Source organism: Chiloscyllium punctatum, chromosome 27 (assembly GCF_047496795.1).
Source record: "Chiloscyllium punctatum isolate Juve2018m chromosome 27, sChiPun1.3, whole genome shotgun sequence".
NCBI classification, from domain to species: Eukaryota; Metazoa; Chordata; class Chondrichthyes; order Orectolobiformes; family Hemiscylliidae; genus Chiloscyllium; species Chiloscyllium punctatum.
In genome coordinates this window covers 44,767,815-44,781,390 of record NC_092765.1, presented here as the reverse complement: position 1 = coordinate 44,781,390, position 13,576 = coordinate 44,767,815, and positions in this window count along the sequence as shown.

Genomic DNA, 13,576 nt, shown 5'->3' with positions numbered 1-13,576 from the left:
GCCCGAAACGTCGATTTTCCTACTCCTTGGATGCTGCCTGACCTCCTGTGCTTTTCCTGCACCACTCTAATCTCGACTTAGTCTGGACATATTAAGCATCAGGATTACAAAGGTTCTCAAGCCTTTTTCAAGTTAGCCTGAGCCAAATCAACCACTCCTGAAGTGGGTACATTTCCTTTTCTTCTCCCTCCCTGTATACAGCACCTCACATTGGACTGCATTAAATATCATTAGCCACTGTTATATTTTGTCCAGCTCAATTTTTAAAAGAAAGGTGAGCCAACTCTTCTATTTCTGTGGTCGTGAACATTATTTACAATTTGACCATTTATATTCAGCCCATCTAATTTTCATGTACAGTAAAAGTCACATTATCCGGCACCTATCCCACCAGAAAGCTCCACTAACAGGAACCTCTGGCACCATTGCCACTATATAAAATACCAATAGTTAGTCAGAAGTGTTTGTAAAAGGAATGGCAGAGGGGTGAAGTGGTTTTCCCCTCAGTGTTTATGGTGTAAAGGGTCAAAATTGGAGAGCCTCAAAGCAATTTGCAGCAAGTATTAGGGCATCTTTTCACTTGATTCTGACTATTACTACAAACTGTGAAGGTTAACTGCAAATATAAAGACAAATTAAGCCTGACTTCAAATCTTAAATTCACTTAACTATCTCATATTTCTCAAACTCCATAGAATCGTTCTGCAGTTAATCATCAGTATGCATCATAAAGATGCCCACCAGTTTCCCTTTCTGATATTCAGAGAATATTGCTGTGTCTGCTTTAAGCTACCTACTTTCAGCAAGACAGATCTAACTGAGAAATAGGCAAAAGTGAGGAACGCAGATGCTAGGAACCACAGTTTAGATCAGAGTGGCACTGGAAAAGCACAACAGGTCAGGTAGCATCTGAGAATCAGGAAAATCGACCTTTCGGGCAAAAGCCCGTCATCAGGATTAGAGGCAGGAAGCCTCCAGGGTGGAGAGATAAATTGGGGCAGGGGAGGGCTGGGGACAAGGTAGCAAAGAGTACAATAGGTGAATGGGGGAGGGGATGGAGGTGATAGGTCAGAGGGGAGGGTGGGGGAAGGTAGCAAAGAGTACAATAGGTGAATGGGGGTGGGGATGGAGGTGATAGGTCAGAGAGGAGGGTGGGGGAAGGTAGCAAAGAGTACAATAGGTAATGGGGGTGTGGGTGGAGGTGATAGAGAATAGACAATAGACAATAGACAATAGGTGCAGGAGTAGGCCATTCAGCCCTTCGAGCCTGCACCACCATTCAATATGATCATGGCTGATCATTCCTAATCAGTATCCTCTTCCTGCCTTATCTCCATAACCTTGATTCCACTATCTTTGAGAGCTCTATCCAACTCTTTCTTAAATGAATCCAGAGACTGGGCCTCCACTGCTTTCCGGGGCAGAGCATTCCACACACCCACCACTCTCTGGGTGAAGAAGTTTCTCCTCATCTCTGTCCTAAATGGTCTACCCCGTATTTTTAAGCTGTGTCCTCTGATTCAGCACTCACCCATCAGCGGAAACCTGTTTCCTGCTGCCAGAGTATCCAATCCTTTCATAATCTTATATGTCTCAATCAGATCCCCTCTCAGTCTTCTAAACTCAAGGGTATACAAGCCCAGATGCTTCAGTCTTTCAGTGTAAGATAATCCCGCCATTCCAGGAATTGACCTCATGAACCTATGCTGCACTTCCTCAATAGCCAGAATGTCTTTCCTCAAATTTGGAGACCAGAACTGCACACAGTACTCCAGGTGCGGTCTCACCAGGGGCCTGTACAGCTGCAGAAGCTCCTTTTTGCTTCTATACTCAATCCCTCTTGTTATGAAGGCCAGCATGCTATTAGCCTTCTTCACTACCTGCTGTACCTGCATGCTTGCTTTCATTGACTGGTGTACAAAAACACCCAGATCTCTCTGTACTGCCCCTTTACTTAAATGGATTCCATTTAGGTAGTAATCTGCCTTCCTGTTCTTGCCACCAAAGTGGATAACCATACATTTATCCACATTAAACTGCATCTGCCATGCATCTGCCCACTCACCTAACTTGTCCAGGTCACCCTGTAATCTCCTAACATCCTCATCACATTTCACCCTGCCACCCAGCTTTGTATCATCAGCAAATTTGCTAATGTTATTGCTGATACCATCTTCTATATCATTTATATATATTGTAAAAAGCTGCGGTCCCAGCACAGATCCCTGCGGTACCCCACTGGTCACTGCCTGCATTCCGAAATGGAGCCGTTTATCACTACCCTTTGTTTCCTATCAGCCAATCAATTTTCAATCCAATCTAATACTTTGCCCCCAATACCATGCGCCCTAATTTTACTCACTAACCTCCTATGTGGGACTTTATCAAAAGCTTTCTGATGGTCAGAGAGGAGGGTGGGGGAAGGTAGCAAAGAGTACAATAGGTGAATTGGGGGGGGGGAGGAGGGAGGTGAGGTGAGGGTGGAGTGGATAGGTGGGAAGGGAGGTTGGCAAGTAACTGAGAAATACCATATCCTTACTACATCATTCAAACCATAAACACATCTGTTGAATTTTAGTAGCTTCCTTCTATAACATCTGCTTATTTAGACGATTTCAAAATACTTCATTTTGAGACTTTTCACTGTGAAGAAATTCAGGGTTTTTATTGACAGGCTTGTATTCCCAGGAGTATGTTGTGAAAAGAGCTAAGAAGATCTTGGTGATCACTTCTCCTAGAGTAGGGGCAGAGTACCTCCTCCGAACCATGAAACACCTATATGTCCTTTCAAGTAGTCCTTCTTCAGTGCATTACTAACCACTAGATGAAGCTGGTTATCCCCTATCTCATACCATGAGTATGTCTGTATACACCAAATTATTTCCAACTCTTATCAATTGGTAAAAGAAGAAAGTTGTCTTCTTCCTTGGTTGTAGACAATAACATATCTCAATCATAAAGGCTTCAGCTTCTCATGGTATTCCCACACTGCTCCACAGTCCCTGTTCTTGTCAAACCTCTACTCATCCTCCTATCTCATTCTAGAGAATGACTGTAAGATCTCCCCTCTCCCATGATCAGAATTCACAAGTTTGGGGCTATGTTCATCCTAGGTCCACTTTCAGAGTTTGTAATGTGTTTTCTTCCATTCCTTGCAGACCCACATCTTGCACATTTGGCCAATATTTTTAATTGTTGCTGACTTTTCCTTCTGTCTCTATAACTGTGGCATTCCTCCATTTGCTGGCCCCTTCTGGCATATATTATCTTGGCGCCAAAGTTTGGTGGTTGTTAATTGGGCAAGTAGTCCAATCCTGCATCTTGTATCATTTTGTTTTCATTCAGTCAGCCCTCTAGCTGCCTCATAATTGTCCATCATGTGTGTGTAGACAAGTTGTATGGGGCCTTATCACTTTCTTTGACCCGTTCAGATTCTCTAGCAGAGAGATCTGTGCCAATTAACCTGGAGGAGTGATACAAAATCATTTGTTACCATGCTGTAAAATTACTGTTTTTTCATCACCATCTATTGCCTTACTTAATCTTTTCTACTTGTTCTGCCCTCTTCTTTGGTAAAGTTCCATGTCCCATGAATTAAAACTTACTTCCAATGGCTTTATACAATGCTGTAAAGCTTGCTGAAATTTCAGCCTTAGATTATTATCGTTCCCCTGCATGCAGGGAATTCAGGTGCTCAGAATAAAGTGAAACTATTGTAGTCCCTTACCAAGTTATAATATACTGATAGTATTATAAGTATAGGGACTTATTAGGGATAGTCAACATGGCTTTGTGCATGGGAAATCATGGCTCACAAACTTGATTGAGTTTTTTGAAGAAGTAACAAAGGATTGATGAGGGCAGAGCGGTAGATGTGATCTATATGGACTTCAGTAAGGTGTTCAATAAGATTCCCCATGGGAGACTGATTAGCAAGGTTAGATCACATGGAATACAGGGAGAACTTGCATTTGGATACAGAACTGGCTCAAAGGTAGAAGACAGAGGGTGGTGTGTTGAGGGTTGTTTTTCAGACTGGAGGCCTGTGACCAATGGAGTGCCACAAGGATCAGTGCTGGGTCCTCTACTTTTTGTCATTTACGTAAATGATTTGGATGCGAGCATAAGAGGTACAGTTAGTAAGTTTGCAGGTGACACCAAAATTGGAGGTGTAGTGGACAGAGAAGGAGGTTACCTCACATTACAACAATGGGCTGAGAAGTGGCAGATGGAGTTGAATTCAGATAAATGCGAGGTGATGAATTTTGGGAAAGCAAATCTTGGCAGGACTTATACACTTAATGGTCAGGTCCTAGGGAGTGTTGCTGAATAAAGAGATCCTGGAGTGCAAGTTCATAGCTCCTTGAAAGTGGAGTCGCACGTAGATAGGATAGTGAAGAACACGTTTGGTATGCTTTCCTTTATTGATCAGAGTATTAAGTACAGGAGTTGGGAGGTCATGTTGCGGCTGTACAGGACATTGGTTAGGCCACTGTTGGAATATTGTGTGCAATTCTGGTCTCCTTCCTATCGGAAAGGTGTTGTGAAACTTGAAAGGGTTCAGAAAAGATTTACAAGCATGTTGCCAGGGTTGGAGGATTTGAGCTACAGGGAGAGGCTGAACAGGCTGGGGCTGTTTTCCTTTGAGCGTCAGAGGTTGAGGGGTGAACTTATGGGGGTTTACAAAATTATGAGGGACATGGATAGGATAAATAGACAAAGTCTTTCCCTGGGTCGGAGAGTCCAGAACTAGAGGTTTAGGGTGAGAGGGGAAAGGTATAAAAGAGACCTACGAGCCAACCTTTTCATGCAGAGGGTGGTACGTGTATGGAATGAGCTGCCAGAGGAAGTGGTGGAGGCTGGTACAATTGCAACATTTAAGAGGCATTTGGATGGGTATATGAATAGGAAGGGTTTGGAGGGATATGGGCCGGGTGCTGGCAGGTGGGACTAGATTGGGTTGGAATATCTGGTCAGCATAGACAGGTTGGACCGAAGGGTCTGTTTCCGTGCTGTACATCTCATTCATTCATGAAGGAATTTTTGGATTTCTCTCAAAAAAAAATTGATATGGACTGTATTTCCCAAACATTTGCAGTGAACTTTCCGCATGGTTTGCCCTTGCCAGGACAGATATTAATTTACAGCTTAGTTAAAAACGGAAGATGCTGGAGAGAGAGCAAGTTCATGTTTTGAGTCGAGATGACTAAGTGATTAGAGTTCTGATGAAGAGTCATCTGGACGGAGACATACACTTGCTCTGTCTCGATGGATGCTGCCTGACCTGCTGTGATTTCCAGCATTTTTTGTTTTCAGTCCAGATCTGCATCTGCAGGAATTTACTCCTTAATTTACAGTTTATTTGGTCTGTTAAGAATTTATGAAGCATCTCATCTATTACTGCATGATTTTTGTCAAATATTCCATGGCTGAAGGGACTTGCTGTGTCCAAAATGTTCATATGTCCCTAAAATCTCTGTGGATAAATTCCTCCCCATTGCCAGTTAGAAATGTAGCCAACACACAGTCCAGTCCCTATCTATATTTCTGGTGCCTTGTCCATTATTACAGTTTGCTCTTTACCATGGGTAGAACCCTCCCAGCCTTTGAGCAGCATGAATGATGGCGAGATGCTTTGAAGAATGTAGACAGAATGAAAAAAATACAGTCTTGACGTTGAGAAAAATATAGTCAATCTTTCTGTTACGATTTCAATAACTAGATTAGGATCTTGTTAAATAAGTGGTCATGGGTCCCATTTGCATGCATTAACACCTTATTATTAGGTAATCTTACCTCATATCTATGCAGCGCATCCATATTCCAGTGAGAAACTAGGTAGTGCTAATTCCTGATGTGGAAGTCTTACTGGGCAGTAGTAGCTTATCAGTGTCTTTTCTAGCCCTACATGTGCATCATCATTTCCCAGCATCTCAGAGCACACGCAGTGGGCAGTGATTACTACCACTCTCCAACCACTGACATTGACTTCAGCAAAGCGTTAACCTCACCACATCATGGTGACTGATCTCACTTAAAACTCAGAACACACCAGTACTTCACTAGTTCACCACAACTTTACATCCTAACGCTCCTGCTAGGTCACCTCACACACTGGGATATACATTCATCTCACACAATGCCTCTCTGGTCTCTTTTTTGGACTTGAAATATTAACTCCCTTTCCCTCTCTTTGCAGATGCCCCAGACCTGCTGAGTTCCTTCAGCACTTTCTGCTTTTATGTCAGATCTCCAGCATCCTGCAGTATTTTGCTTTGATTCTTATTGATTAGGTGCCCTGTTTCTGCCAATCCCCACATAGGTTTATCACGCTGCCTTGAATGGATCCAGTGACGGGAGTCACTATCATCGCTGTCACATCGCACAAAGGCAACTCTGATGCCTTGAAGAGAATTAAAGGAGTCAGCAAACACAGGAACAGCAGCAACCCCCAGCAGTTTCTGAAGCTTTGGAAAGGCCAGAATGTACCGGTCTTGTTGGCATTTCCTGTTGATGACCAAAGATCAGTGTCAGCACAGACCAAGGGTGTCCTGGGGTGCAGCAACAGAACTGTGTCATTAGCAAGAGCAGCTCTTGTGGTCTGGAGGGGTTGCTGGTCATCCCTTCCCACTGACATCAAATGCTTTAAAGTGGATGGCTCGTTCTAAGTATCCCCCAGGAATCAGTGTAGAATCTCACATTCCTCAACCCGTAAATCTATCAAAGATATAACCAATTCAATTTATGCCGGATCACGCCACTTTATCTTGTTTCCACATAACAATGTCTGCACTACAGCTGGGACAGCAGGATTTGCAAGGAAAAGTACAGCATGTCAGGCAGCATCCGAGCTGCAGGGCAATCAACATTTCGGGCATCAGCTCTTAATCAGGAAGGGCTTATGCCCGAAACGTCGATCCTCCTGCATCTCAGATGCTGCCTGACCTGCTGTGTTTTTCCAGCACCACACTCTCGACTGTAGTCTCCAGCATCTGCAGTCTTCACTTTTTCCTATCAGAGATTTGCAAACTGTGCTGGCTTCTCTCTAGTGCAGAGTTATAGTTTGTATACATATTGTGTCAAGAGCATAATATTACACTACTGCTGAAGTCATTAACAGAAAAGGCTCTGCTCAATCAATGTTAGCACTGTTAGCGCATTTGGAAGCTCTGCGTTGGATGTCCTGGAAGCTGCATATTCTTGGTAACTCACAATTCCTGAGTCATTCAAAGAGCCGAATGCCATATGAGGACAGCTCCTGGGACACAAGGGCTCCACTCTCCAACCATTATTGAGGACTGGTTAAGAAACACCCTTCCTGAGACTGAGCATTGATACAACACAGCCCATTCCTTCACCGAGGCTGTCATAGAATAAGCAATGGGGGTCCTTAAGATGTAGTTCTGGGCTTGGATTAACCTGGAGGCATTTCATAATACACTGCAGATAGTGTGTGTCTCATAATCCAGGCAACTGGAGCAGGCAATCAGGGAATCTGATGGATACTGAAGAGTTGGGAGCAGTCTTTCAAGTGGGACGGTGAAAACATTGAACAGGTGGGCTAGCACTTTCACCATGCTAAAACAACAAGTGCAACAAACTACCAGATACAAATCCTAATTAGTAACCACTTTCAAGTGGTATAAATTGAGAGAACACATCACTCACTGATTGTAAATTTTAAATCTAAACTTTTTGAGTCAACACTCAGACTTTCCCACCCAGAAGGGTGTGAATGTTTTTATTCATGCGTGGAATGTAGACATTGCTGGCTGTTCAGCATTTTATTGTCCATCCATAGCTGCAATTGAAAAGGTGGTAGTGAGCTGCCTTCTTGAACCACTGCTACCCATCTGCTGTAAGTTGCCCAATAATGCTGTTAAGGAGGGAATTCTAGGGTTTTGACTCAGCAACAGTGTAGGAACAGTGATACATTTCCACATCAGGATCATGAGTGGTTTGGAGTAGAGCATGCAGGTGATGACATTCCTTCATATCTGCTGTCATAGAGTCATAGAGATGTACCGCATGGAAACAGACCCTTCAGTCCAACCCGTCCATGCCGACCAGATATCCCAACCCAATCTAGTCCCACCTGCCAGCACCCTGCCCATATCCCTCCAAACCCTTCCTGTTCATATACCCATCCAAATGCCTCTTAAATGTTGCAATTGTACCAGCCTCCACCACATCCTCTGGCAGCTCATTCCATACACGTACCACCCTCTGTGTGAAAAAGTTGCCCCGTAGGTCTCTTTTATATCTTTCCCCTCTCACCATAAACCTATGCCCTCTAGTTCTGGACTCCCCAACCCCCAGGGAAAAGACTTTGCCTATTTATCATATCCATGCCCCTCATAATTTTGTAAACCTCTATAAGGTCACCCTTCAGCCTCCGACGCTCCAGGGAAAACAGCCCCAGCCTGTTCAACCTCTTCCTGGAGCTCAGATTCTCCAACCCTGGCAACATCCTTGTAAATCTTTTCTGAAACCTTTCAAGTTTCACAACATCTTTCCGATAGGAAGGAGACCAGAATTGCATGTAATATTCCAACAGTGGCCTAACCAATGTCCTATACAGCCGCAACATGACCTCCCAACTCCTGTACTCAATTCTCTGACCAATAAAGGAAAGCATACCAAACGCCTTCTTCACTACCCTATCTATCTGTAACTCCACTTTCAAGGAGCTATGAACCTGCACTCCAAGGTCTCTTTGTTCAGCAACACTCCCTGCTGTCCTTGTCCTTCTAGATGTAAGTGGTCGTGGATTTGGAAGGTGCTGTCTGAAGATGTTTGAAAAATTTCAATAGTGCATCTTGTAGATACTACACACTACTGTTCCTATGCATCGATGGTCAAGGGAGTGGATGCTTTTGGATGTAGTGCCAATTAAGCTGGCTGCTTTGGCCTAGATGGCATCAGGCTTTTGTTGTTGGATCTGCACCCTTCCAGGCAAGTGGAGAGTACTCTACCACATTCCTAACTTGTGCCTTGTAGAGTTAGACAGGCTTTGGGAAATCAGGAAGTGAGTTACTCACTGCAGAGTTTAGATTACTTACAGTGTGGAAACAGGCCCTTCAGCCCAACAAGTCCACACCGACCCGCTGAAGCGCAACCCCTATTCCCCTACATTTACCCCTTTACCCCTTTACCTAACACTATGGGCAATTTAGCATGGCCAATTCACCTGACCTGCACATTTTTGGACTGTGGGAGGAAACCGGAGCACCCGGAGGAAACTCACGCAGACACAGGGAGAATGTGCAAACTCCACACAGTCAGCCGCCTGAGTCGGGAATTGAACCCGGGTCTCTGGCGCTGTGAGGCAGCAGTGCTAACCACTGTGCCACCATGCCGCCCACCTCTGCCTTGCTCTTGTACCCATTGTGTTTATGTAATGAGTCCAGTTGAATTTCTGTTCAATGGTAGCCCCAAGGATGTAATTAGTGGGGGATTCAGTGATAGTAACACCATTTAATGTCAATGGGCAGTAGTTAGATTGTCTGTTCGGAGATGGTAATTTGTGTGGTGCAAATGTCACTGGCCATGTGTCAGTCCAAGTCTGAATACTGTTCAAACCTTGTTGCAATTGGACATGGACTGGTTCAGTGTCTGAAAAGTCATGAAAGATACTGGATATCATGCAATCATCAATGAACATCCATGAACATCCTCAATTCTGACCTTACAATGGAGGGAAGGTTATTGATGAAGCAGCTGACGATGATTGGGCCTAGGACACTATCCTGAGGAACTCCTGCAGATGATCTGAGATGACTAACCTCCAACCACCACCACCATCTTCCCATGTGCCAAGTATGATCCTAACCAGCCTCCTGATACCCATTGATTCCCATTTTGCTAGGGCTCCTTGATGCCACACTCAGTCAAATGCAGCTTTGAAGTCAAGGGCTGTCACTCTTATCTCACCTCTAGAATTCAACTCTATTGTCCATGTTTGAACCAAGGCTGAAATGAAGTCAGGGGCTAAGTGACCCTGGCAGAGCTCAAACTGAATTCGAGCAATTCAATCAATGTGTATGTTCCAGATTGAGATGATTAGGGAATATGGGAATACAGCAGGAAAGTTGAATTAATTAGTATGCTTAGCTACAGGATGTTCTAATTGAATAGCACAGGCTCAAGGGGCCGTATAGTTTACCCTTCTCCTATTTATTTTGCTCAAATCCACTGTCAGCTTACCGGTGGTGAATGGCGCCCTTTTAATGATTAAGTCACAAATCACTATCCTGGTGTCCTTTAGCTCCCTCCAATAATAAGGAGTACAAATCGGGATTTGATTATTTTAAGTCCTTATTAGACACCAAGTACACCTGATCCCATGTACCTTATGTTTCTTCTATCTTACAAATAATAATTGAACTGGGAATGCAAGGCAATGCCCCTGAGTGAATTACAAATTTCATTTTCTAGACACCAAAAAGAAAGGGAGTAGTTCTGTGCCTCATCTCAGACAGCAGGAAGCACAATCACCTAAATATCATTACTCAAAAACACTTTGAAACATAAACAGTTCCAAAAATGATGATCTTGACAACAAACTTATGCCAACACATTTCAGGAATTGAATCTGTGAACGATCCCCCCTTGACATATCCTTTCCTTAGCAGCACACTTGCCTCTGAGTCACGAAGACTGGGGAATTTGAGTCCGGCTCGAGAGGTTAAAGTGCAGCCTAATCCCTGACAGAATGTTACACTGACTGAGGTAGACCCTGTTTGCATTCTTAAGTGCATTCAATGGAGACGTGTCAGTGTTTAAAGAAGACCATCAGAGATCTATCTAGTGATTTGATTTAATTCCCTACAACATGGAAGTAGGCCATTTGGCCCAACAAGTCCATACTGACTCTCCAAAGAGTAACTCACCCAGACCCATTCCCCTGCCCTTTATTTACCCCTGACAAATGGACCTAACACTATAGGCAACTTAGCATGGCCAATTCACCAGACCTGCACGTCTTTGGACTGTAGGCGAAAACCAGAGCACCCAGAGGAAACCCATGGAGAATGTACAAATTCCACACAGACAGTTGCCCAAAGCAGGAATCAAACCCAGGTCCCTGGCGCTGCAAGACAGCAATGCTAACCACTGAGCCACCATGCCATCCACTGAGACACTGTGCCACCTACATGATATGGTTGTGAATATTTATTCTCAGTCAACATTACTAAAACAGTTATCCGGTCATGTCTGCTTTTGTGACATGGGAGTGCAATTTGGTTGCCAACTTCCCCACATTACAATGTTCCCAGTGAAACGTTTTAGAATGTGAAAGGTGCCATGCGTTTGAAAATTCCTTCTTATGTCTTCAGCACAAATTCCATCAATCAACTTTCTCTTCTGCTTCATCAGCTTCTTATATGCCTAAAACTCTTCTTCAGTGCAAGTTGACACGTTTGATCCAACGGTACTAAATATTTGAGAGATTCCTTAAGGTACAGAAGAAGCCATAATGATAATGTAACTGGATGAGTATCCCACCACAACAACTGTTGAATTTAAATTCAAGTAAATTTTAAAAATCTGAAATATTTACAGCGATCAAGAAACTATGAGATGAAGAGTTTATGCTCGAAGCATCAACTCGCCTGGTCTTTTGATGCTGCCCGACCAGACTGTGTTTTTACAGCACTACACTCTTCCTGTCAAAATCCATCTAGTTCACAAAGGCTATGGGTCACTAGTCAAATGTGGGTCATGCCCACTAAGTACAGAAGGTGTCTTTCCTTGAAAGACAATGTGATTGGTAATTAGGGATGGGTAACAAATGCCAGCCTTGCTAGTAATACCCTCTCTTCATGAATGAGTCAAACAAAGATACACATTCTCCGGTTTCAATCCTGTTCCAACAGTATACAAAGTGGTTGACGACTTGATTTTTTTGTTTTTTTATTTTTTTAGAAAGTGTGTCATGGGTCATCAATGATTCTAGACTTGATTTTCTTTACATTGCAGCATATATCATTTATTTTGAATTAAGTTGCTTTAATTATTGTACCCCTTTAGCTTGCTTCGAGTGTATAAACAATTACTGGCTTAATCAGTCCCAGAACAGCAACAGGAACACCACCACCTTCAAGTTCCCTTCCAAACCACTACCATCCTGATTTGTCGCTCCTTTAGGGTTGCTGATTCAAAATCCTGGAATTCCCTCCCTGATGGCATTGTGGTTCAACCCACATCAGGCAAACTACAGCAGTTCAAGAAGGAAGCTCACCACCGCGTTCTCAAGGACAACTAGGAACAGGCAATAATTGCTGTCCCAGCCAGCAATGCTTATATCATACAAATGAATAAAAAAAAGTTGCCCAATTCTTCAGAAGCCATGTGTAGAGGATTGTTCTTAATATATCCTCAGAAACCAGTCTCCACTAACCTCAGGGTGTCTTTAAAACAAATAAACTTTGAACAATCTAATGTCAAAAAAAATTTTCTGTATTGAAAATATTCTCTTTCAAAGAAAAAAATGTTAAAAAAGCTGCTCGTGAAATAATCTGCTATAAAAACAAGCAGATATTTATTTCACTAACCATACCAAATGCAGACAATTATTTAATAATCTCTTAAAATGATCAAGCATAACGTTTATGCAACGCTCTGCTCAGGTAAGTGGCTCTGAACGTTCCGAAACTCAGACAAACATTCATAATGTCTGCAGCCATTGTAACGAGCCATTTCAGCTCATAGCCTTTTGAAATTGCAAAAACAATTCACACTTATTTTTCTTAAAACTATACCAGACGTCCAGATCCTTAAACAAAGTGGTCCAAGAGTAGAAACTGACTGTATTTCTTTTCCAACTGACAGCTTCTAAAGATTTTATTCATTTTCAAAGGACTCTGGGCGTTGAAATCATTCTGAATTATTACTGTAGAAATCACAATCACTGTTGTAAATACACATGTTTCTTCCAATACAGCATCTGAATAGCAAAATTGACTGTTTTTTTCTAATTTCAAAGCTGTCAAATTAAAAAATCCATTTAAAAATGGTGTTTTCTATTGCTTCCACACTTGTGACTGAGGTCACCCTGTGGATTAGGCCTCCTCTAAGATGCTGTGAACCATGCATACATACTGAATGATCAGAGCTCCACTAAAACTGTGGGGGAGTTTTAAACTGCCCAGCCCTACTATAGAGCTGGCAGGAGTGCAGTGTGCAGGTGGGTCTTCTGAACATATATCTTGTGCTGGCGGAAATTGGCAGGAATGGAAATGGGGTCTTGAATCCTATAATCAAGATGGCAGCAGCATGGTGGGTAGGAAGTATTCAGGCTCCTGAGCCCATCTGCTTCTGATCACCAGGGCTGCCCCCACATCATTTCTCAAAGATATTCATAACTTTGGGGTGGCACGGTGGGCTCAGTGGCTCAGTGGTTAGCACTGTTGCCTCACAGTACCAGGGATCTGGGTTCAATTCCTGCCTTGGGTGACTATCTGTGAAATTTGCACATTCTCCCTGTGTCTGTGTGGGTTTCCTCTGGGTGCTCTGGCTTCCTTCCACAATCCAAAGATGTGCAGGTCAGATGAATTGACCGTGATAAAATGTC